Source organism: Lichenostomus cassidix, chromosome 3 (assembly GCF_008360975.1).
Source record: "Lichenostomus cassidix isolate B80296 chromosome 3, HeHo_3.0, whole genome shotgun sequence".
Taxonomy (NCBI): domain Eukaryota; kingdom Metazoa; phylum Chordata; class Aves; order Passeriformes; family Meliphagidae; genus Lichenostomus; species Lichenostomus cassidix.
In genome coordinates, this window is record NC_139483.1 from 568,553 (window position 1) to 591,250 (window position 22,698).

Genomic DNA, 22,698 nt, shown 5'->3' on the forward strand with positions numbered 1-22,698 from the left:
ACACACAGAATTTTATAGCCACCAACTGTGACAGGCAGATCTGCTTTGATTCCTTTTGCCATTTTTTTTCTGCATCTCACCTTCTTAGGGAGTTTCATCTTCAGTGTTAAAGAAGAACAAGTTCCACTTTGCCATCTGGAGTAACACTCACCTGAGACAAAGGCTGCTGTGACAAGGACTGTCATTTGGCTTTCCCCTTCATTCTCCTGTAACTCAGTGAACTCACAAGTCTCTTTGCAGGAATTCCATTTCTGATGTCCTCCCTTAACAACTGGCTTCCTAAATTGTGACCTCTGAGAAGCAAGGAAATTATGACATTCTGGATGGCCATTTGAAATCAAGCATGGATGGGTGAAATTATCACATACGTGGTTTTTTGCCTGATTATTATTCCTAGCTTGAGCCAGGAAAGCCAGAACCCTGCAGAAATAATACACCAAGGTAAAAAGGGAAGGGCCAGAATAGAAGAAACTAATCCAAGAACAATTATTTTGTCTGTTCTTTCTGAAGTAATAAAATACAACTAAAATTTTCTCACATTTAATTCCACAGGAGAATGCACAAGTCTGCAAAAGTAAAAATACCCAACTATTTCAGCCCACAAAGATTCCAGGAAAGTGACAAGATTTTGACTGAGTCAGTATAACACAAACTATTAACTTGCTGAAGTTTCAGGACATAGAGAGAATTCCAAATTTTGCTTGATCAGCTGAAACAATTTAGGGAATAAGTGTCTCTAATTTTATTGCCAGAACTTTAGCAGAGAATTTCATGTCAACATTAAGTCGAGATAGAGCTGTATAATAGAAGACATTATGAGTGCTCTTTCATGGCTTTCCTAGTAAGGTGATACTAGCCTTGGAGAACAAGGCATCTTTCAACTTTATAGAAATCTGGAGGCTAAAAGAATGCTAAAGATTTTAAATAGATTCAGGATAAAAGTAGGTTGAAACAGAAGCTTTACTTATTTTTGTATTACAGCTGCTTTTCTCACTTTCCCCTTCCCAGGTCAGTTCTTCCAGATCAGTTTGCAAAGCTGAATTAACTTTCTGCAGGGCAACACTTCCAACTTACACCCCATATATTTTATATGCTTTCATATTGGAACTTTTTTCAAAGACTTACGACATTTTGTCATGCCAATTTGTGATGTTTGCATTTACCTAGAAAAAGCAATTAAGATCTGCTTGGAGGGGATGGATCCTCATGTTTCATTCTGTTTAACAGCAAGAACTCACTAGCTGTTAAGTGAAAGACTGAATATTCCACAGCCCAACAGGGGCTACATAAAATGGTATCTGTAATGAAGAGCTTTATGTAAGTTATGTCCCTATAAAAATGCATCACAAACTGAAGAAAGCAGATTTTGGCAAGTAGCATCATCCTTAAGGAAACTTTTGCTGACTATGCACAGTCTCACTGGGATGGATGTGGTTGACCAGTAAGCCCAGTCCAGTCCCTGACAATTGTCCCTGGTTGGAATCTGCAACTATTTAATTCTTCTCCTACAAAAATGACAAAAATGCTTTAAAGCTGGAGACTAGAATAATAAAACCATCTAGGTTTCTACAGAGAAAGTGTCTTCTGGAGGATCCTTTGATATGCTCTGTTTATTGTTGCAAGCAGTTGTAAACCACAGTCTATTTTGGTTTTTGTCTGATCCAAGTTGCACATCTGGCTGTCAGGGCTAGTGTCAGCTCAGTGGGGGACTCCTCCAGAGATGCGTGCAGGAGAAATATGTGTATTCTGCAGCACCGTGTGCAGGTCTGGGATTTCTTTCCTTCACCTTTCAACCTTACACTGAAGGAAGGCTCTTAAGTAAAGCACAGTGGCTCAGTAATGACATCCAAGGTTTCCAGCTAAGCCCAAAGCTCCCTAGTACTCACAAGACTTCCAGAAAAGCTAGCATGTCACTTTGGTCTTTGGTAACCACTTTGACCAAAACCTTATTTGTTTTCCCATGTCCAATCAGATAGCACATTTTAGTGGTCAGCTCTACTGTTTTGCCCCACAGGTCCTGTGGAAATGTTGGATGCATGGAAGGACTTGGAGTGTCTCAAGATTAACACATGGGAACAGCCCACAAACAGAAAATAGTGAGCTGCATCACAGAGACATCAAGTACTATTTCTAGAAAAGTATTTACATCCTTGAAGTATGTAATTTAAATCTGAGTCCCCAACTGAGAAACTCAGCTTGAGAAATTTGAAATGAAGTTTGCAAACCTGCACATTACCTCTAACCTTCACATTGCTCTAAATTTCCTGAGCTCTCATAGTACTCCACAAAGGCCAGAGTCCCACTACCCACACCCCCTCAGTGTGCCATGAGTACAGCATAATTCTGGGAACTCCTTTAGAAACAAAGATGCTGATTTCTAAGGAGAACATTGTTGGCTTTGAAACCTGGGCTATTATATTCATGTTTAATACATGGACTTGGAAAATGGAATTAGATGGAAAATATAATTTGAATGTGCTTCATTTAGTTTTGCAGTTCCTTGCAAACCACATAATCTGTTTGGGGTCTATAACACAAAATTTGACCCGATGACCAGCAAGGCAGAATACTCAATACTTTGTGTATGTACAGATGAGCAGTAAATAGGCCCTTTCTTTCTTATGAAGAAGGGTTCTTCAAGTGCTTGATATATAGTGGTATTTACTTCTGTAAATAGTTGTAACTCCTAAATTTTGGACTGTGTTTGAACTATCTTCTTGTAGTTACCAGTAGAAATTAATGTCTTCTATATTCAGAGATGAAAAGCAAAACAAGTGACACATTGTGAAAAATTTCAATAATACATCTTGAAAGTAAACCATGGAAATGGCAGAGGATAGTGCCAGCACCAATGGCAGGGTGCAGTATGCTCTAGACATCCCAAATTCTCTCCCATAAGTGCAAATAGAGAAAGAGTGCACAAAGAATCTCTGTTATCCTTTGGATACTCTGCTGAATGTTATAGGAAGTTGCACCATGCTAAAAGACATCTTTGAGTACAGATTTGCCATCCCTCTGGCAAGGAACACCTCAGTACTGAGCAATCATGAAATCATTCATTAATTCACGCCAAGTTAAGATGAAGTGCAAATAATAGGATGTATTAATAGCATCTGCAATTGATGATGCACTTAGATGTTTGCAAAAGATAAAGTGGAGAAATTATAGAAAAATTCTATTTAAACGACAAAATTGACTAGATGAGGGTTTTCTACCCTTTAGGCTACTACCAGTGACAAGAGAACTATAGAAACGTAAACAAAGAAACACCTTTGTTTCTCTCTGGTGTATTGAACCTGGGACTGCCTCATTCCTGCATTCCATCAGATGAGTTTCCCAATAATATTGCTGCCCAGGGGTATTTTGTCAGGAGTTCACATTGAGAGACATTAAGGCAGCACAGAAATTTCTCCCTACAACTTGGCATTTACCCTAGTGGAGACCAGAAATAGGAACTAGATAGTGTTCCCCCTACCCTCTAAGAATTAAACATGATCCCCAGCAGCTACTGCTTCCCTTTGGAAGCCTGTTGCTCATAGGAAGGGAAGGCTGGTGGCATCTTGATAACATTTTTGCACAATATGTTTCCACTTCAGGATAGAGAAAGCACATGATCAACCACAATACTCCTCCTCATTCCCAGAGAACCTACAAAGAATGATCCTGCTGCTCTGAAGGACTGCAGGTCACCGTCACAACCTAAGACTTACATGTGGGACAAAAAAAGGTCCAACTTGTTTTGATTTTTCAAGATATAAGCTGCATCACGGGGAACTGAATGAGCTTTCCCACCTGTGAAGTTCAAGGAATAGAAACACCTAACAGTGGAAACAGGGTATTTGTCAGTGCAAGATGAACAGATGAAAGTGTTTGGTAAAGCACCTTCATTTAATATCCTTTAAGTGCAACATAACAGATTTAACTGACTTGCAGTAGTCTCTTGGACCCTTTGGATCTGTAATCACCTGCCTAAAACCAGACCTGCTGAGGAGAAAATGTTAAGCAGAAACCAATAATTCCATTTTGGCATCAAAGCCTGGAGACAGCATTCATCCCAAGGAATATAATTTGTCCAGGGATTACACTGCTTTGCAAAAAACCTTCGCAAAAATCAGCAGAAGATGATGAAAGGGAAATGAAGAGAGGTCCAAATAAAAAACATTTCCTGAAACACTGGAAATTTTAATTTTCCCTACAACATCATAGCTACTTCAGCAAAATTTTAGCTAAGAGAACAGCTGTGTTAAGTAAGACTCAAATTAGAATGGAACCTCATTCACTCCATCAATCCTTTTTCCCCTGTGGTTTGGCTTTACCATCCTAAGATGTTACTTTGCAATGTAAGGATGAAGCAAAATCCCAGCAAAAGTGTAACAGAGACACTGCCAAGACTAGCAAAGTTCAATGAATCCTGAAGCTTTTTCTGATCCAATTCCAGCTTATGGCCAAGGCTTTGCAAACTTTATGGGCCATCTGTAGGCCTAAGACAATTTATGTCCTCTGTAAACTGCATTTTCATGAAAATGAAAACATGCATATTTATAAACATAAACATAAAATTTATGTTTAGCGAAACTTCTCATACCCTGTTATATTTACCAAATCAACAAAAGCAGGTGTCTTTCTCGCTTCCTAATATATGGTGACCTTTCATTGTTCTACAATGCATTTAGGCTTTTTTAATGTTCTCTTTTCTGTCTCTTCCTGACCTCCTCTCTATCTCAGCAGAGAAGCAGGGAATAAGGTCCATTCAGGATACAGTAAGAAACAACCTGGACGTTTATGCAAACCACAAGCCAAAATGCCTGTGGCCTGACAAAGTCTGGTTAATATTTTTTTCCAGGTTTTGACTCACATTCGAAGTAAAAGTGACAAAAACTCTGCTGAGAGAAGTCCTTTCTTTTAACATTCCCTTTCTGACTTTGTGCAGGTGTGAGCTTCAGATTGCCTGGATATCCCATGCACTCAAGGGTTTGTGTAACACAGCAAATAAAACACGACACATCTTGTTTCTGCTGAAGTAATCTCAAAGGGGTCAAAATCCTCAGCTATAAAGCACAGGGTGACACAGTTTGTGTGCATTGCTCAATACAGGCCCACACTCAAAATTCTTAAATGTTTCAACAGAACGGTAGTTTAGTTTTATGCTAAACTGGTAGTTTAGTTTTATATTAAAATCAACAGTCAGAATGGAGTTTACATTTTTGTTTTTCAAGCATGTCTCCCCTTTCCCTAGTGAATATTCTGCTTTCAATTCCAATAGTTTTGGTTTAAGGAACTGCAGTATGTAAATGCAAGGAAGCCTAGTTCAGTCAAACATGATATTTATTGGCATGAGGGTGCCACCTATTGTCATGACAACTGATGTGAGAAGAACTTCAGTAGATGTTTTTGGAACACATTCCCCTACTTTAGATCCCTTCTAATTCCTTAGATGATTCCATTTTGGCAAGACGATGTTTCCGTGTAACATACAGAGTCTGTACACACAGGAATTGCTTGTTCCATTATGTGTTAATGCTGTGGAATATGGTGACTGTAAGATCATACAAGTATCAAGTATAGCCATCATACTTGACCCTCAGAAACTGGTCTGCTATACCCATCACTAGGATAACAAATCAGGTCCCCAAAGCCCCTGTATTTAGTATTTTAAATACAAACATGTATATGGCGAAAAACGTATCTAGCACTTCACATTTTTCATGATTGCTGAGGTTTTAAACCTTCAATATTTAAATTCTATTAGGTACACAGTTTGGAGAGGCCAGGGAGAGGTTTAGCAGTGAAATAGCAAGAGAACAATTCTACTTAAAATCTGAAAAAAAGCACCACTACTCCACCTCTGGAATTCTGTAGTGGTTCCCAAAAGTACTGTTCCATTTCTTTGACCACCAGCAGTCTTTGTAACCATGCAAAGTGTAGTTCTCAACTATAAAAGTGATTCTAGCTTTCTATATTGCTGACATAACACTAACAACACACCAGTCTTCTTTTAGTCTTTTAACTTTGTAGTTGAATTTTCAGTTTTCCAGCAGCTCAAATTATTAAATATTTCGTATGGAAACTACTCCTAAATATGAAGGGAAACTAGAAGTTGTATAAATAAGTGCAGTGTATGAAGCGCAAGCACAGTAGTTAATTTTTGTGAACACTCACCTTTATACAGCGATCAGAAGTTAAACCACCCAGCTGCTGCTTCAAGGAAAGAAACACCAATTTCCAGGACTGCTGTTTTGAGGCCTTTTGTGTTGACCAAAAAAAAAGCAGAATAAACACTGTACTGCGAGGCAGTAAATCCATATCTGCTTGTTTTGTTGGGGTTTTTTTAACACCAGCATTATCTTTAAGCAGATCTGTGGAGACTGCAAAGGCACCAAGACACCACAAAGCTGGTCCTTCATATAAAACAGGCTCACTGGATTGCTGTCCCTAGGATATTCCAAGTTTTTGTATTCTTCAGAGGCACCAGGATACAGATGGGTCTATGGATTTGTTTGGTTTGGTAAAGATTCATGTTAGGTTTGAATTTTCAGCTTAAGGCTCTTGGGCTTTCCTACCCCAAAGAAAACTTACCAAATCTGAAGTGATGCAGGGCTGTCTTTTCCTGGGCAGGTAGAGAAAAACAGACCATCAAAGGTAGAATCAGCCTGGAAAATACAAAGAACACTGCTGTTGACATGCCAGTTGATGATCATTTGAGTAGACATGACCCTAAAAGACCACAGTTCTCAGTTTGAAATGCCAAGGCTGTGATTAGTGTCACCAGTTTTTCCTCCCAAACCTGAATCCCAAAGACCAGCAAGACTTCGGTTCTTACATGAGCCATAGTTACTCTAAGTAGAATATTTGTTTGAGCTTCATGTCCAGCATGCAAAGAAAAAGAAATTGAAATCTTCACAGTAGCAGAAGAAATAAGAAAACACTATCATAATTTGGCTGCTATTTGAAAAAATAATTTAGATTTTTTTTAAAGCCTTTTTACATTAAAAAAGGGGGGGGGGGGGGAAGGAGAGTGAAAAAAAGAAATGCCTAATTCCAGGTTCATGTTCCCTCAAATCCAACTGAAAGTGGCACAGTTACGGATAAACTGTAACAATTCCTACCTGTGAACTATGATCTTTTCTTCACCTATAATGGCAGGTGAGACACAAAATGAGTCTGGGACAGGACCCTCTTCACAGTTTGGAGAATATTTCTAAGGCAACAAAAAAAACCCACTTAATTTGTTTTGACTAAGCAGCAGCAGCAGCAAACACACATTTCCTCAGCTGGTAACACCTTCAATGAACTTGCTGATTTGTCACCGATCAACACATTAGATTAAAGGCCTGTTTGTTGTATCCTAAAGGAGTGAGTTTAATAAAAACAGCTGTTGTAGTAACACACCAGAACCTTTTAATTTGAGGAGCTAATGGGACTCCTAAGGCAATGCCAAAGGACACATCTTCACTGGAGAAGCTGCATTGCTCCTTTGCAGCCACCTCCCCACCACCTCCCCAAATCAAACAGGGATTAAAATAATCAGATTGAGAACTTTGTCTCGATTCCTTCCAACAGATAAACTCTGTGCATGCTCTAAAGAGTCAAAAATTGATTTCATTTTTTTAAACCTTGATAGAATAAGAGTTTGTCTGTGCATTTCCATCTTCAGAGGTGTTTCCAGGTCAAAAAAGAGCTGAAAGATTCTGAGCCTTGTCTCTCACCATCTTACAAGAAGTCTGTACCCATGTAACGTGTTTAAAGTTGTCTCCCCAGCGGCTCAAGTGGCTGCAATGGAATGAGCCAAGGGAATTAAGACTGATTTACTTCAGGCAATTCTTTCAGGAAGACTTCCAGCTGGTGTCCCAGGTAGAGGTACAGAGAAAAAGGACCAGTTCAGGTTCCCAGAGGCAACAAGTGTCAACCTCACTCCTGAAAATTTTGTAAGAGATGAGAAAGCAGTCCACCTGCCTTTGCCTATGGCTCCATATAGCTCAAACATCTGCTGAAAACTCAGCAGTGTCCCCACTTTCTGCCTCATTTTCTGCTTTGACAAATACTTGAAATTCCCAAAGAGGCTGACAGAAAGGTTGATACACCCACCCCCCCCACCCCATTTACACCAGTAAACCCCTCTAGGTTTCTTCCCTGGAAGCAGATAGAGGTGACCACAGTGTAGAACAATAGGGAACAAAGATATTAAACAAAAATATTCAACGAAGACATTCATAGAGGTCTGTAGAGGTGTGGCAGCCCAATGCTGCAGATCCCGAGTCCCCAGGGCTGGCGGTCAATGCAATCCACGAGGAGGCCGCCGAAGATGCCATCTCCTGGGACTCGGAGGAGGCTGAGCTGTGAACCGCCCTCTCCCTCCCCTGGAAAGTTTGCTCTAAGTTTATTGGGTTAAAGTTATGCTTCCCCGCCTTGTCCCCTCCCTTGTTGCCTCCCCTTGCTCGAAGGTTCTGTTGCTGCGCTCCCTTCATTGGTTTTTTGTAGTCCCCTCCCCGGTTACTGTTCATTTGCTCCCCCGCTTGTCCCTCACATTGTTCCGGAGCCCCGTTGGCTCCGCCCCTGCTATCCCGCCCCCGGAGACCCCGTTGCTTCCCTTAAAACCTTGTGCCCCCTTTGTTCCTGGTGTGGTGTGGCCACAACCCGAGACCCGTCGTGCTTCGCACCCGGCATCTCTGTGGTCTGCCCCACCCGGGAGCCTTCCAGCACACCCCCGCCTGCCTCTCCTACAATAAACCGTGCTCTGGAGACTCCCACCCGCCTGGAACTCTCTTTGTCTCGGGGGGCAACCAGCGACTCCACCGCGTTCCTGTCCGGCGGACACCGGCCTCTGCCGCGGGGTCCCACCGCCCATCGGGCGACCCTGAGACCCTGAGGTCGATAGGTGCTGCCTCTGGAGCAGAGGAGAACAGCGGGGAGGGCCGAAAGCCCGGGCCCCGGCGAGGTCCCAGAGACCAGCCAAAGCCCCGAAAGCCCATTCCGGGCAAGGCGACCAGGATCACACTGGACTTAACACTACAGAGGTCAACTCCACAGCTTTGCTTGAAGGGTCACTAGCTTTTTAAAACAGCATTGTGCATTTAGGTTTTAAAAATCAATAAAGGTATATCAGAAAACAAATTATATTGGAATTTATCCTGGCATAACTGGATCCACCTTGCTGAACTACGGAGTTATGTCACGGAAAATACAACTGTATGTGCAGAGAACACCCTAAAGCTGAGCTCAGTGGTAAAGCTCTATGTAAAGTCACAACAGCACAAGGTGCTTGCTCAGATGGACGGAAAATGCTTTAAAACCTTTGCTTTAGGACACTTCCCCTCTGTAGTGTGCCTGGCTACTTTACTCCCACCACCCAGAAAACTACACATCCTTTGAACAGAATTAAATAGTCTTTGTGTTGCAGCTTATAATTAGCAAAAACACTGAAGGAAGGGAAAAAAATCCTAAACCAAAAATAAGCTAGCCAGCAGCACTTGGTAAGAGATCCATGTTTATTTATAATTCCCTCTGTTGGCAGCTAAATGCATATTATTGTCAGGTAGTGTCCATGAGTGTTTTGCTTTATCAGTACTGCCAGCTCTTTCTTTTCCCCATTTTAAATTCCATTTTCCTCTTCAAGAGAGCATGGAAAAGAACACACCAAGAAAGCAAAGATGGACTCTGACTCTTACAACATTTCCATCCCTTGACGTTCAACATGTCGTTGTATATGATTGGGTTTTCGTTTGCACTTAAAGTTACTGTCTTGGCAAAAGCCAGCTTGGAGCTGGCTAGTGAAAAATCTCTCCTTCGCTCTATTTTGCCTCCTTGCCTTCAAAAGCCAAAAATCACAATGTGCTGTACAAAGGGCACACTCAGTGGCTTCAAGTAGCCTGCCTTCTCCATTTATTTGCACTGTATATTCTGCCTGGAGTCTGAGCATAGCCATCAATTCCCCTCCTTGTCTGGTCTTTCTGCTCGACTGACACAGCAGCATGATTGACACTGGCCATTGTCCACACCAAAATTAACAGACATGAAATGACACCAGAGAGATGCCTCTGTCCAACATTTCCAACTAGAGAAGGGGAAAGAATAGTCTTGCCCTAATTCCTGACTGAAAATGTGACCACAATGCATCTGAAAATTATGACCACAGCTTGTCTCTCATGTAAGTATCACTTGAGAGCTGAAAGCCACCTGGCTGAGAGCCACCTGGCCAAGGACCTTTTACAACCAAAGAACTAGAAAGAGTTGTAAATGATAAAAATGCAGTAATAATCAATGGAACTGCACCATACCTGCATATGTAGAAACTGTAATAAAATCCTGAGCTCCCTATAGACAGCTTCTTCATTTCTGTATGCAACAGTCACACTCTGTGCTCCTTCTAGGTCTGTGTACAGCAATCTGACATGGGAGAAAGAGTGCTCCAGTTTACCTTTGTTGGACTTGCTCCATGTCCAGGAGCCAGTACCTGGCCTATGTGTCAGGTATGTCCACAGAGCAGGGCCAGGGGAGCATGAGTGGCAAGGGAGGCAAGAGATGCCCCAATATGGATGCCCAAGGGGCAGAATAAACATTCCCATTGGGATGTCTGACACTGGCTGATTCCCTGCTAACTGGCAGCATACAGAATCTATGTACCATCATGATGGCATTCATTTTCAACGGGGAAGTTTTCCCTTCACAATCTAGAAGTAAGTTCTAGGAGAAAGGCACAAAGGAAGAGCTACATACCAGTGTCAGTGCTAATTTTAGTAAAGCCTTTGTTTGTACTATTCACTGGATACATTCCAATGCTACTAAAGACAGAAACAATCCTTCTTTTTACCATGCCCAGGTATTCACTTGGGCTCTAAACATCAAATACATCAAATTATAACATCAAATAAAAGCATCCACATTGGGTTTGACTTTTGCTGCTCCCCAAGTCAGCCATAAAACTGGTCCCAGTTGGAGGTAGAGGAGCCCCACTTAGCAAAATCCCCTCTGTCTCCTGTTAGGTATACTACAACCTTGCAAGACATGATAAATTTTCTTCACATAAACGGTGAATAATCTGCTTAGCAGTAATAACAAGAAATGCAAACACTTTCTCTGCCAAAGGCAGACTAATACAATGCTGGCAAGCCCATCTCCCCACATTAGTTTGGGAATGGTTAAAAAAGTATAAAAGTGTAACACCAGTGGACAAAGCCCGTAGCATGCTGTACAGCCAAGAAGTAATATTTTAATTCATGTGGGGAAACATTTTTGTGCGTTGTGGAGACCAAAACTCAGCTCTAAAGCCCCATGGGAGAGCTGATCTGGAAAGGCTGGATAATTCAGTCTTCATCGCCTCATGGAGCTGGAGCACAAATAGGTGACGTATTGTGTGTTCTGGACTTCTCTTTGGAAAACTGGGCTCTGAACCACAAACATTTGTACACAGTCTCACCCTCTCACCAGGGCCATCATCTGTTTAAAAAACATAAGTGCAGGAAATTTGGTGTGACAAGAGGATTGTCACACTCATGGGTTTTGCTACTTACTCTGATACTGGGTGGGCATTTTCCAAAAAAAAGGAAAAAACCCAAAAAAAGGGAATCTTGAGGATTTCCTTGTTCCTTTTAGCTCCACAGAGCTCGCAGTTCCTTTAGTCCACAGAATTACAAAGAAAAACTTGGAAATATGAAGCCTAAGTTATTTTTGCTTAAAAAATATTTTCTAACTGTCTTTACTTTTGAAGCCTTGGTCATAATGTTGCAGAGATCATCTTGTCATTTAAGAACCACTAGAAATACCAAGACTGTAGATTGTTCCCCCATGTATTCCATGGGTTATGATAAGAATACTACATTTATCCAATCCATGTATTATTATTTATGCAATATTTTTTTGTGCCTGGAAAGAACTTCCATTTCTCTATCTGTGGAACTTTTTTTTAAACAGACACAATGAGAAAAAGAATTAAAAACAAATCCCCTGGGGAATTCTCTGTTTTCTTGAGTATTCTATATACTTAGACCAGCCAGTTCAAATTGTGCAAATTGTTTTACATATACACAGTTGCACTAATGAGTAATATGGATGTAATTCAATAGAGAAACACAGTGCTGATTGACAGCCCACTTTTCATGCCCTGTGTGAATTGCAAGCTATATGCAAAAAGAACATTTGTTTAAAGCAAAGAAATTACCTGCAGATTTTTAACATCCTCTGTGGCTCAGCAAACACAAAGACTCTACATTGGTAGTCTGGCATTCCCCGGATTTTGCAGTTTCTATGCAGTGCTTCTATGGAGTTATCCTTCTCCAGAAAGTACCACACTAATGACTTTGCCTGCTTGTTCCTGCCAAGTAGTAGCTGGCAACTGAGGAACACGCTTCTGTGAGCGATTGACGATATTTTTACCCTTAAAACTACATTTTCTACAGTAATTTAGTTGACCAAACAAATCAGTATGGGAACAAGAACATCAGTTTGGATGTTTCAGCATAACATCATAGCAAACAGGGACCTGCACATACAAATCCAAGCTAATTCTGGAGATTCTCACTTCATTCCTAAACCCTGTAAGCAGCTCCCAGCATTTAATACCTAGCCAGCAAAACATCTCCCTTGATGAGTTAATTTCCGGGCGTTGTAATAAGACTATTTTTTAACCACAGAAAGGGAAGCACAGCCTGTGTGCAAAGGGATCTTTGAGACACCTTTGGGATACTGTGTTACCTGAGAGGCCCCTCATACAGGAGCCTACACTGGAGCAGCGCTGGCAGCATGTGGATTACCTGCTTCCCATGTCTTTAACCCTGCTGTGCCAGGGACTGGCAGGAGTCAAGCTTGAGCAGCATGAGCTGCAAGAGTCTCTCCAGGTCTTGGGGCATAGGTAAAACTTCACTGAGCAAGCAGCTCCATGTGCTTTAGGACTTCCTCATTGCAGAAGTGTTCCTTCAGGACACTTCACTAGGCATTACCAATATCTCCAATAGCTATAATGAAGAATACCTGCCTACATCCTCTGCTTCTTTCCTAGGTGGATGGAAGTCCAGGTGATCTTGCCAGGTTTCAGTAGTATACATCTCCTCTGGGCTGGCTGGATCAAAATTACCTTGTAAAAAAAGTCCCATTTTTTACCTGGTCACACCAGCTTTAACAGGCTCTACCACTTACTGAAAGTCTCACTGTAACTGATTTGGTGTTTTCTCCACAAATCCTCAGGCATTTGAGAAAGATGGTTATCTGAGCTTTCACTTCTAGACTTCTACCTTGAAATTCAAGTATATTCTCAAATTTATAAGTATTTAGATGGGAGAAAAATCTCATGCTAATTTGGACCTGAACCCTGCAACTGCTTTCACATCTGCTTGTATTTACTAGCATGCCATTCCCTAAAATGAGTGGATTCCAGCAAGCTGGTGTTAGTGGCAGCAAGCTGAAGCCTGCTCCAAACTGTTTGCAGGATCAGGGCTTTCTCCTCCTGGAATGCATAATTTTAAAGGAGCACAGTTTTCAAATAAGGCATCAGCATTCAGACACTGACACACACTGGAGACTCTTAAATGCTTCTTTTATGTAACTAAAGGTCAAACTGAACCTCAAAATGTGGAATTTCTGACATCAAATTAAGTAGCCCACATTAAAAATTGGGCCAGTGTTTAATTATGTCTGGAGAATACATGAGTTCGGCTGAGACAATTCACACTCACCTCATGTGTTTCTCAGTGTTTTCGATGGTGGAACTGAATAAATATTCTTTTGCTCCACAGATGCACTGGATCAAGGTTTAGCTTGTAACACATAAAAAATAAATCAGCTCATATTTCCTTGACTTCATTTTTCCAGCTTTGTCATTCTGTCTAGGAGCACACTGCACAGTCAAGCCAGGCATGGCTATGCATGTTAATAACCCTTGGAACACTACAGATATTTCTGTGCAAACCGCTTTTTATTTTTTCCAAATAAATAGTCAAAGTGCACCTGGTGAAAGATACTTTTCTTTCTCTCTCTCTCTCTCTTTTTTTTTTTTTTTAAACTAAAGCCTGTGTTTCAAAAACCCTAAGTGGAACCACAACTGTGGCGCTGCTTTTCAAATCAAAAGGACAGTACAGACTTTACAGGATATGGCTCCCAGCCGGTTGTTTAATGCTTGTAGGTCAATATACAACCAACTCAGCTTCTGCTGCCTAATTGACAAACCACATATCAGGCACAGGAAGGTTAACAACTGAGCTCTCTTTCACCTAAGATCCTCCGTTGACTCTCTGGGCCCTCAGCCCCCTTTTATTTTATCATTCACGAATATCTACTGTGAGCTCCCTCCAGGCACAACAGACAAACTACATACCTGGAAAAAAGGGAGAACCCTGGTAAAGCAGTGAGTGTCTGGTCACTCAGGAGCCAGCCTAGCTGTTCATCATGCTCCTCCATTCAGTCAGCCAAAGAGGTTTAGACCCACTGCTCCCAGTGTAAATTATTTGTGCATGAATGAACCAGGAAGAATTTCCTCCAAAATATTTTTGATTAATGGAGCCATGACACCAAATGTCAATGCATCACCAAACACTCTTGATATAACCCAGTTCCCTACTCCAGCTTGTTTGTCAATTGCCAGTGTTTTAAGGTATCTCTTTGCAAAAATAAGTGTTAAAAATCTTTGCACAAAAATGCTACCCAAAACACCAAAGAGGCAGCCTTCCTTTCATTGTGGTTTTTTTCCCTGGTATTTTTCCTTGCCTGTTTAAAGGAAAAAAAACCTACTGGTAAGGGAGTTTTTCTGGAGGTGGACAATGAAGAAGAGCAGAGAACACAGATATCTACCAAGACCACATGCTCCCTACTGCTCAAGAAAATCCCCTGATTATATCACCCCCTCTGTCCCTCCACATCATGGCAGTCACATGTAAGGGAAACCCATGGAACACCACCAGACCTCAGCCAACACTGCAATAACTTAGGATAATGAGATATGCCTCAGACTAGATACATCAGCAATAACAGGGCATGAGAAGCTACTAATATTATTCCACTCAATATTCCTGTCCAGATTCTTGGGGATGCTGCCCCCACCACATCATCATTGTAATACCTTATATTTCACTCTGACAAAGCTGCAGTGTAAGCACAGAGGTTTCAATTCTGTCTTTGGCCATAAGGCACCCTATAGTGACATAAAACATCTCTGTGTGTACTGATCTCAGTAAAACTGAATGGATAACTGTCATCTGGAAGAGAAATCACTTGGTGAAGACTAGCAGCTACTTCTGAGTATAGTATGCTATTCTGAGTATATATATATCCAGTCCACAGTTAGTCCCCTCAGGGTTGAGTGCTGACTGTCTGAATGACTAAACCCTTATAATTTATCCATGAGTGTGATGTACTCCTCCTTAGAAAAAGACACTGAGTAGATCCATTAGCAGCACACACAGCTGCTTCCACCTGCTTTTTGTTATGCTGTTGTTCTACCAGCTGTTGCTTTCAATGTTTTGAGGTGTTTCTGACCTTTGCTGTGTTTGACGGTGCTGAGCTTAAGTGTAAAGACTGTGCCCATCTAACAGTCTCAAAGTGACAGACTTACCTCTTCCATGTAGGTGCTGCACAGGACATGGATAGTTTTGCATGGATGCAGAGTCTGCGACCGTGGTTCTATTAGTCTAAGTGAAATAATCTTCCCTGTATTGATTGTGAAAGGAAGATTCCTCTTGGGCCTCCTCTCCTGCTACTAGTGTACTAGTACTACTGATGGAAAAGATCAGAATGGCTCTGTCTCATTGTTCCACCCATCTCTTTCAGGCAAAACTGTCCATTTGTTACCCTCAAAGGCCCTTGAAGAAAATTCTGAGGATATCACCTTTTAGCTAAGACCTCATCATGTGACTAGCACAGGTGTGAATATGTACCAAAGCAACAGCAGTAAATCAGCCCATGCAAAAGAAGGCAAAAGCAGATACAACACTGCAAAAGCAGCCCAAACAAATAAATACTCCTGTTTAAACATTTGCTGAGAACTCACAACATGCAAAATACAACAGACAGACAATAGAAGCTGGGCTTTGTGTCTAAGCTTTTCCTTTACCTCAAGAGACAAACCCTTGTCTGCTTGATGCTCTCTCTGCTTCCCCCCCAGTCCTCAGTTTTTCTCTACTACATAGAATGGTGTCTTTAACCAGGTCAGCACAGTACAAAGGGCACAGATATGGGAGTTCTAACTTTCCATCACAATGATTTCTGGCAGGAAAATTACTTCAGCTTTGGAAACACACATGTATCTTCAAAGATTTGAGGGCCAGTTGCTGTTTCTGCATGTTTGTTTCTTTCCGTTATGTGACATTGAGAAATGCAATTCCTCCTGTAAAGGGGGGAAAATTCCAGTATCCATCATTTTGAAGGATTACAGTCAGTGCCATTAACTTGTGAATGCAGCTCTAGCCTAAATTACATTTTCTCTTAGGGCACTCTGAAAGTGAAACTGAGCATGAGGCTTGAAATTAAACTGGATTGGGAACAGAAAGCCTGGGAATCTTCCCCCTTCCCATAAAGTTATTGGAGCCATTTTACTTTGCAGTAGCACTGTATAATATATTTCCATTGGCCTGCAAGACAAAGCTCAATTTGTTTGAGTAGCTTGAAGAAACTGAATTGTTACAATTCACAAAGTTAAGTAAGAAGTTCTTTTGAGTTTGGTGTTCACAAGCCAGTTTTAACCTCTCTTAGTTTAATTTCTCAGGTCTTCACATACTTTTGAGCAATTTCATTTGTATAAGGCTGTGCTGGTTTTCTTCAGAATGAATAGGCAGAACTGTCACATCTATTTCTGCACCCATGCAGGACAATACTTTTTTCATCTTTGACATTTTTCACAGAACCGAGATTAAAAACTTACAGTTCCATTTTCAAAATAAACTGCAGACAAGATTTTCAGAAGTGCCTCTGCATTTCTGCTCCCTCTGAAATCAACACTCAAAACCTCAGTTTTCCTCTCCTGTAATTACAAGCAAACCCATAAAAATGTAAACTGATGCACTGTTATCTTCTCTAGCCTGTAGACAGCTTGAAACAATGTCTGAGGGAGGTGAATTCCTGTCTCTCATTCTGGAGGAGTAAATCTGAAACCAGAAGTTGACAGTCTGTGTCAACATTGTTAACACTTTCCCAGTTGAGGATGTCAGCAGAAATGCTCAGCTGAAGTTCTGCAGTCTCCCACTTTTTCATTCAGTGCCTTAAAAAGCCCTACCTAAAATCCTAAAACCCACCATCTGTCTCTGCAACTCTTACAACCTCCAGAACTCCTCCACGATGGCAATCTTCTTCTGCCTTGTTCCTCTTCCAAGGTCCTCCTTGATGCTACCATGCCTCAGGCTGATGCATGAGGAATGCCAAATGTCCAATAGAAGAAAGAAAGACCACAAAAACCTTATTCCCTATGAACACCAAACTCCCAAACCAGACAGGAAATAAAAATGACTGAAAGACATTTATTTGAAGCTTTTTCATTTGAAACCAAGTTCAAGATTTATGAAAGTATAAGATACGACTCGGGGGGATATTTGAGGTTGGCCAGACTGGATGCAGAACTGTCGTGCTGGGAAGGTACCACTTCCACAAAGGACAGCAGAGCTCTGACACACTCTGTTAAGCAGCTAAGCAAGAATTCTTGATGCTCTTCCTCAAAAACTAAATAGCTTCTAGCTGGACTATGTAAAGCCACAGCACTGTCCTCAGATGTACTCTCCCTAGGATTTCAGAAGTTCACAGGTTATAAATACAATTACATCAGGATACTTCCTCTACTTGGACAGAAAATTTTGTACTGCTAAACTTCCTCCTTCTCAGATTGCCCACTTGACTTTTATGCCATTCTTCCTGCCTCTTACTAAGCTGACACAGTGCCACAATGGTAGCATTAGAAGGGCTTCTGCTGTCACGCTAGAAACAATTTCACAACCCTAGTCTAGGCAGATTTACAAGCAGTTAAGAGTCTGATGATTTCAGTGCATCACATACTTGGTAGGATTTTGGAAACATAATCTATTTGTTTTCATTTTAGCTTTTTCCTCTTTCTTTTTCTTTTCCTATCATTCACTCTCTCCAATGCATCTGCTGAAATGTAAAGCAAATCTATTTTATGTACTAAGCTATTTATATTACAGCTTTTTCAAACCCCAGCCATCAGATAAATATTTGCAGATATTCTGTGGTTTAATTAATTGGCTCTGGGCTGCTGCAAGCGTGTACACAATGCTGGTCTATTTGCAGCAGAACACCACTAAGCCTGTTTGTTTCTTCTCTTTTGCATACGTAGTATTTACCATTACCTGATATACCAGATTAGGAGTGCTATAGGAATAAACTGATTCTGGCCATGAAGTTTGCAAGTAACTGTGTAGATCTTGTTCCTCACGTGTCAGTGGTAATTCATGAACATTATGGCCAGCCTCGGTCAACACATGCCATTTGCAAATACATAGATTTCTTTTAAAATTGCTGAAAACTGTTTTCTTTCAAAACTCCTTTCTGAGTACTCAGAGAAGTTCATTCAATTTAATTAATGTCATTTAAAGGATGCCCAATGCAAACACAGTTATTCTGGCCACTGTTTCCATATTTGGACCAGTACCCCACTTCTATGCATTTTTGCCTCTACACTGATTTTGCAGGGAAGGACAAGGGGGAGGAGTGGAAAGGCTGCTGTTACGAAATTTTAAATAACCAAAAGGTCCTTTGGCAGTTTCCTTATTCCCTGAAAAATTACTGCATTGCCTGGAAAATTAAAAAAAAAACTGATCTGTAACTGCAGTGGAAACCACTTGTCATCTATTGTCCAGCTATGAGAAATGTTACTTTTCCTCTTCCAGACATGCTGCAAGGAGCAGTCCAGCTGAACGCTTTGCAGGGACTGGAAGGCCACTGGGGACTGAAAGCAATCATCTACCCTGGCTTCCTGTATGACACAAGCCATGGAATTTCAAAGCCTATAACTCCTGCTGTAGCAACAATCATGGTCATCAGAAAGACATCCACTCTTGATTTAAAGACTTCCAGTGATGGAGATCCACAATGTTCCTGGATAATTTTTTCCAACCTGGTTAAATAAGCTCATTGTTCAAGATGCAGTCCTACTCCTGGTTTGAACGGATCCTCCTTCTTCTGTTTGTTGGCTTCTGTTACACCTTCATCTGTCAGAGCAGAGCAAACTCCCTAGTCACAATCTTTCACTGTGACAAAATTGTACACAAATGAACAAGGCACTTCTCAACGTGAAAAGCCTGATTTTTTTTCACCTTCTGATGCAAAGGAGTATTATTTATTTACTCTAGTTTATTTTTCCCTTTAAATAGGGTATGGAAATAGTCTCTATGCAGAGACTGTGTCAAGCTTTACCACAAGGAGAGCTGAGATCTGGTTCAGACTTTCCAGCCTTTAATACTACCATTACTACTATTTCAAGAGTTAAGAACCCCTCAGTATCTTCAGCTCTATCCACCATACTATAACAGAGCAGATGAAATACCAGTAAAAAGGTCTCATTCATCAATATCAGAGTGACATGAGACCTGCAAACATTTGATCCCACTTTCAGGAGACATCACTCAATGCAGGAATACCCATACTCTACCTAATACTTTGTATCTCATCCTATTTGGAAATTAAATTGCAAAAGCAAGAAGAGGCTGTTCATTTTCCCAACCTTTTGGACAGGAATAGAGTTGAGCAGTATGATAAATTTCTTTGGATATCTCCATCTCTTCTCTTCTGTTTGTAAGTAGCTTGAGATATTTTCAGATTTATTTGAAAGGACTTGTGAACTTCTTTTCCATTTCCCTCTGGAAATAACTTACGAGAAGTTTGCTGTTGACATTTCATTATTTAATTTAGGATGCTGCATTGTGTAAGTTGTTCACAAAAATTAGTCATTACTATTTCTGTCCCATGATTGGTTACTCTGACTAGATCTGCAAGGGTCAAATTAGGAACTTGACACGGAAATAAGCAATGTTTCAGTCAGTGCTTGAAAAGCCACAAAAAAGATCCTGTGAACGTTACACAGTCATTGCTACAGGAGAGGAGATCAAAGAGCAGGACAGATAAGCTCTGGGGTGTCACTGTAAGTTCTGGTTGGAAAGAGACAAGCAGCAGACCTGACTATGCAGCTGAAATCCCACTTCTTCCAGCACCTTCCTGGTTGCTCCACCACAGATAGTTGTTAAATTGTAAATATTCTTGCTGATTCATGCACATTGATGAAAAAATGGATGCCAAGACATTCTGACCAGGCCTGGATTGAAAGTCACCCTTATATCACCTGCTCAGGAGGGACAGGATGGGGACAACCAGCTGGCACTCTTAGGAGCAGCATTTAAACTGACATTAGACTTACTCAGTGACACCTTGGTAACTCACACCCCTAGGACCAAGGGAACAGAGCCATAAATTACAGTCACTTCCTTCTCCTTCCTGAGAGTTTATAAATTGAGGGTATTACCCCGTATTTCTTACATAGATGTACCCTTTAAAGATAGCACTCTTTCAACATTTCAGGCTTATTCTGGGACTCTCTTAACTAATGCCTGAATCCAGTTCAAATCCAGTCCCAATGCTGACATTTGTGCATGCTTCTATCCAGTATTTTCTCAGGCAAAACTCCATTGGCTTTCCAAAGCATTTTGCTTGAGCAAGAACATCAGGTTTGACCTTTCAATTGCAGTGACAATTAATAACAGCTCAAAACAGAGATTTTTCTTTTTTTTAACACAATAAAAAAATCCACTCTATTACAGGATGTTTGCTGCCACTGCAGCTCTCTTCTCCCAAAATAAACAGAAATGAAGTGCTTTTTTCCAAAGCTGCTTCAACATCTCCTGAAGAGCCTCTACAGAGTTCAAGAGCTATTAAATCAGCACCTTTCTGAATGCCCATGCTTCCATCAAATTCAGCAGCTGATTCAGTCTCTGATTCCTATGTATGTAAATATGCAGTTATAATTCCTATACATACATATATGTATATATATATAAACCAGCTATACATACAAGTACCTCTGTGAGGGAGAGGGAGTGAGAGCTCAGCTCCCATCCTGTCCTCTATCCATTCAAAAATGTTTTTTTCCCCTTTTGACCTTAAGACAAGCAAGGGAGATGGTGTGGTTTGGAGTCCAGTATAATTTATCTCCTCTGTAAATCTTGTGAATTGCTATCTAAACAACTGTTCTGTAGAGCAAACCCTTTGACTAATTGGTCCCACGTGTCATAGGGCCAGGTCAGATAGGTGCCTCTTTCCTGACTTCATGAATGTGAGAGAGGCCAGCATAAACTTCATGCCAAATCTATGTTTATTTAATTACAGTATTAACTACAAGTGACAACAAAACCTGCCACTGAAAGGAAGAAGGTGACTTTATACTGTGGAGGAGACCAGGTGAGTAACTGCAAATGTATGAGCTAATCCATCATCTCGTTCCATTCATTTATCCAGTCACACTTTTTTGTTTTTTAGTTCTGACATTTAAGTCAGACTCTACTTTCCAAAAGCTCCCTCACCTTTCCAGGGCTAGAGAAGAAATACTGAATTATGCCCAGATCACCCAGCTTACCCCAATGATAGTTTACACAGTTGAACAAGAGCCACTTTACAGCCACTTCCTTCTCCTTCCCGAAAGTTTATAAATTGAAGGCATCTTTCAGACTTGCCAGCTCTTGAGGCGTGGGTAAAATCTTTTCCCCTTGGAAGAGAAAAGTAAAATCTCCACTAATTTCATTCATAGCTAGAAAAGCTTAGAAACGCAGCAGTTCTGAGTAGTTTGGGGTTTCTTTCTATCCACATCCTCTCCCAAGCTTGCTTTAGAGTGCAGCTAAACCTCAGATGAGAGCTCCACTCCTAAATCCATCTCCTTGAGATCCATACTACTAGGGAAAGAAAGCTGAACCTGTGGAGAAAACATTGCCCAACACCTCAAGCCCTGCTGTTAAAATACCTGTTAAAAGACCTGTTTCTGCTGTGCTTTTTAATGTTATTTTCCTGGTCTATTTTATGATAACACATTTTGGTAGCACCTGGGTGATACCCTGATGCATCAAATTGACCAAAATTAAGAGCACTCACAGTGCCCAAGAAAGATGGGTTTCTATCTGCCCTGTCTTTGGGATTTACCAACTCTGCTTTGATACAATTTTTTCCCTAAGTGCATTGATCTGTGACTTTAAGATAAACTGACTTCATGTCTTTTTGTTGCTATTTAGTACGAGGTAGATGGGGTTTTGGCAGGGATGTCAGCACCTAGTACAGAAGAGCTTTAGAGACCATAACCTCTAGTTACTTCTATAAAGGCATTGTTCAAATTTTGGAAATCAAATCAATTTAATTTGGTTATTTCTATCTCCCCTCCACATTGCACTACAAGAGCGAGCTGGCTGGGGAAGAAAAGGATTTTTAGAGCTGACAAGTGTTACAGTGAGGACAGGCTTGCTGGACTGATGGACTTACAGAAAGCTCAGAGTGCCTAAAATACTGCTAAATCAACATCCAGTCTGAGATTTTCTTCTTGACTCTTCTATCTTCCATTCAGACTATGTTCATCTTTATGCTTGCTGCCATTCTATCTTTTAATCTTTTACCAGCTCATTGTAAATCTTGATATCATTCTAATAACAGAATTGAATCATGCTAAGACAAACATCTTGGCAGGGCCAAGAGCTCCAAAACAGGAAGTCTTTAAGATAAGTCCGTAGCTCAGAAAGTATCACA

General features: G+C 40.9%; 2 long non-coding RNA genes across 9 annotated transcripts in view; one reads left to right on the forward strand and one right to left on the reverse strand.

The window, feature by feature from the left end:
• Positions 1-22,698, forward strand: part of LOC146438834 (uncharacterized) — a 110,445-nt gene that overhangs the window by 18,011 nt on the left and 69,736 nt on the right. The window lies entirely within an intron of this gene.
• Positions 1-22,698, reverse strand: part of LOC146438836 (uncharacterized) — a 51,323-nt gene that overhangs the window by 12,499 nt on the left and 16,126 nt on the right. For 4 of the 8 annotated variants that reach the window (XR_014850507.1, XR_014850509.1, XR_014850512.1 and 1 more), the window contains exons 4-8: positions 10,275-10,383; positions 7,107-7,198; positions 6,577-6,650; positions 6,160-6,243; positions 152-420 (exon numbers count right to left, since the gene is read on the reverse strand). This is a non-coding gene — a long non-coding RNA (uncharacterized LOC146438836). The remainder of the gene's footprint in view (positions 1-151; positions 421-6,159; positions 6,244-6,576; positions 6,651-7,106; positions 7,199-10,274; positions 10,384-22,698) is intronic. The other 4 variants (XR_014850510.1, XR_014850508.1, XR_014850511.1 and 1 more) reach the window with 3 other exon arrangements.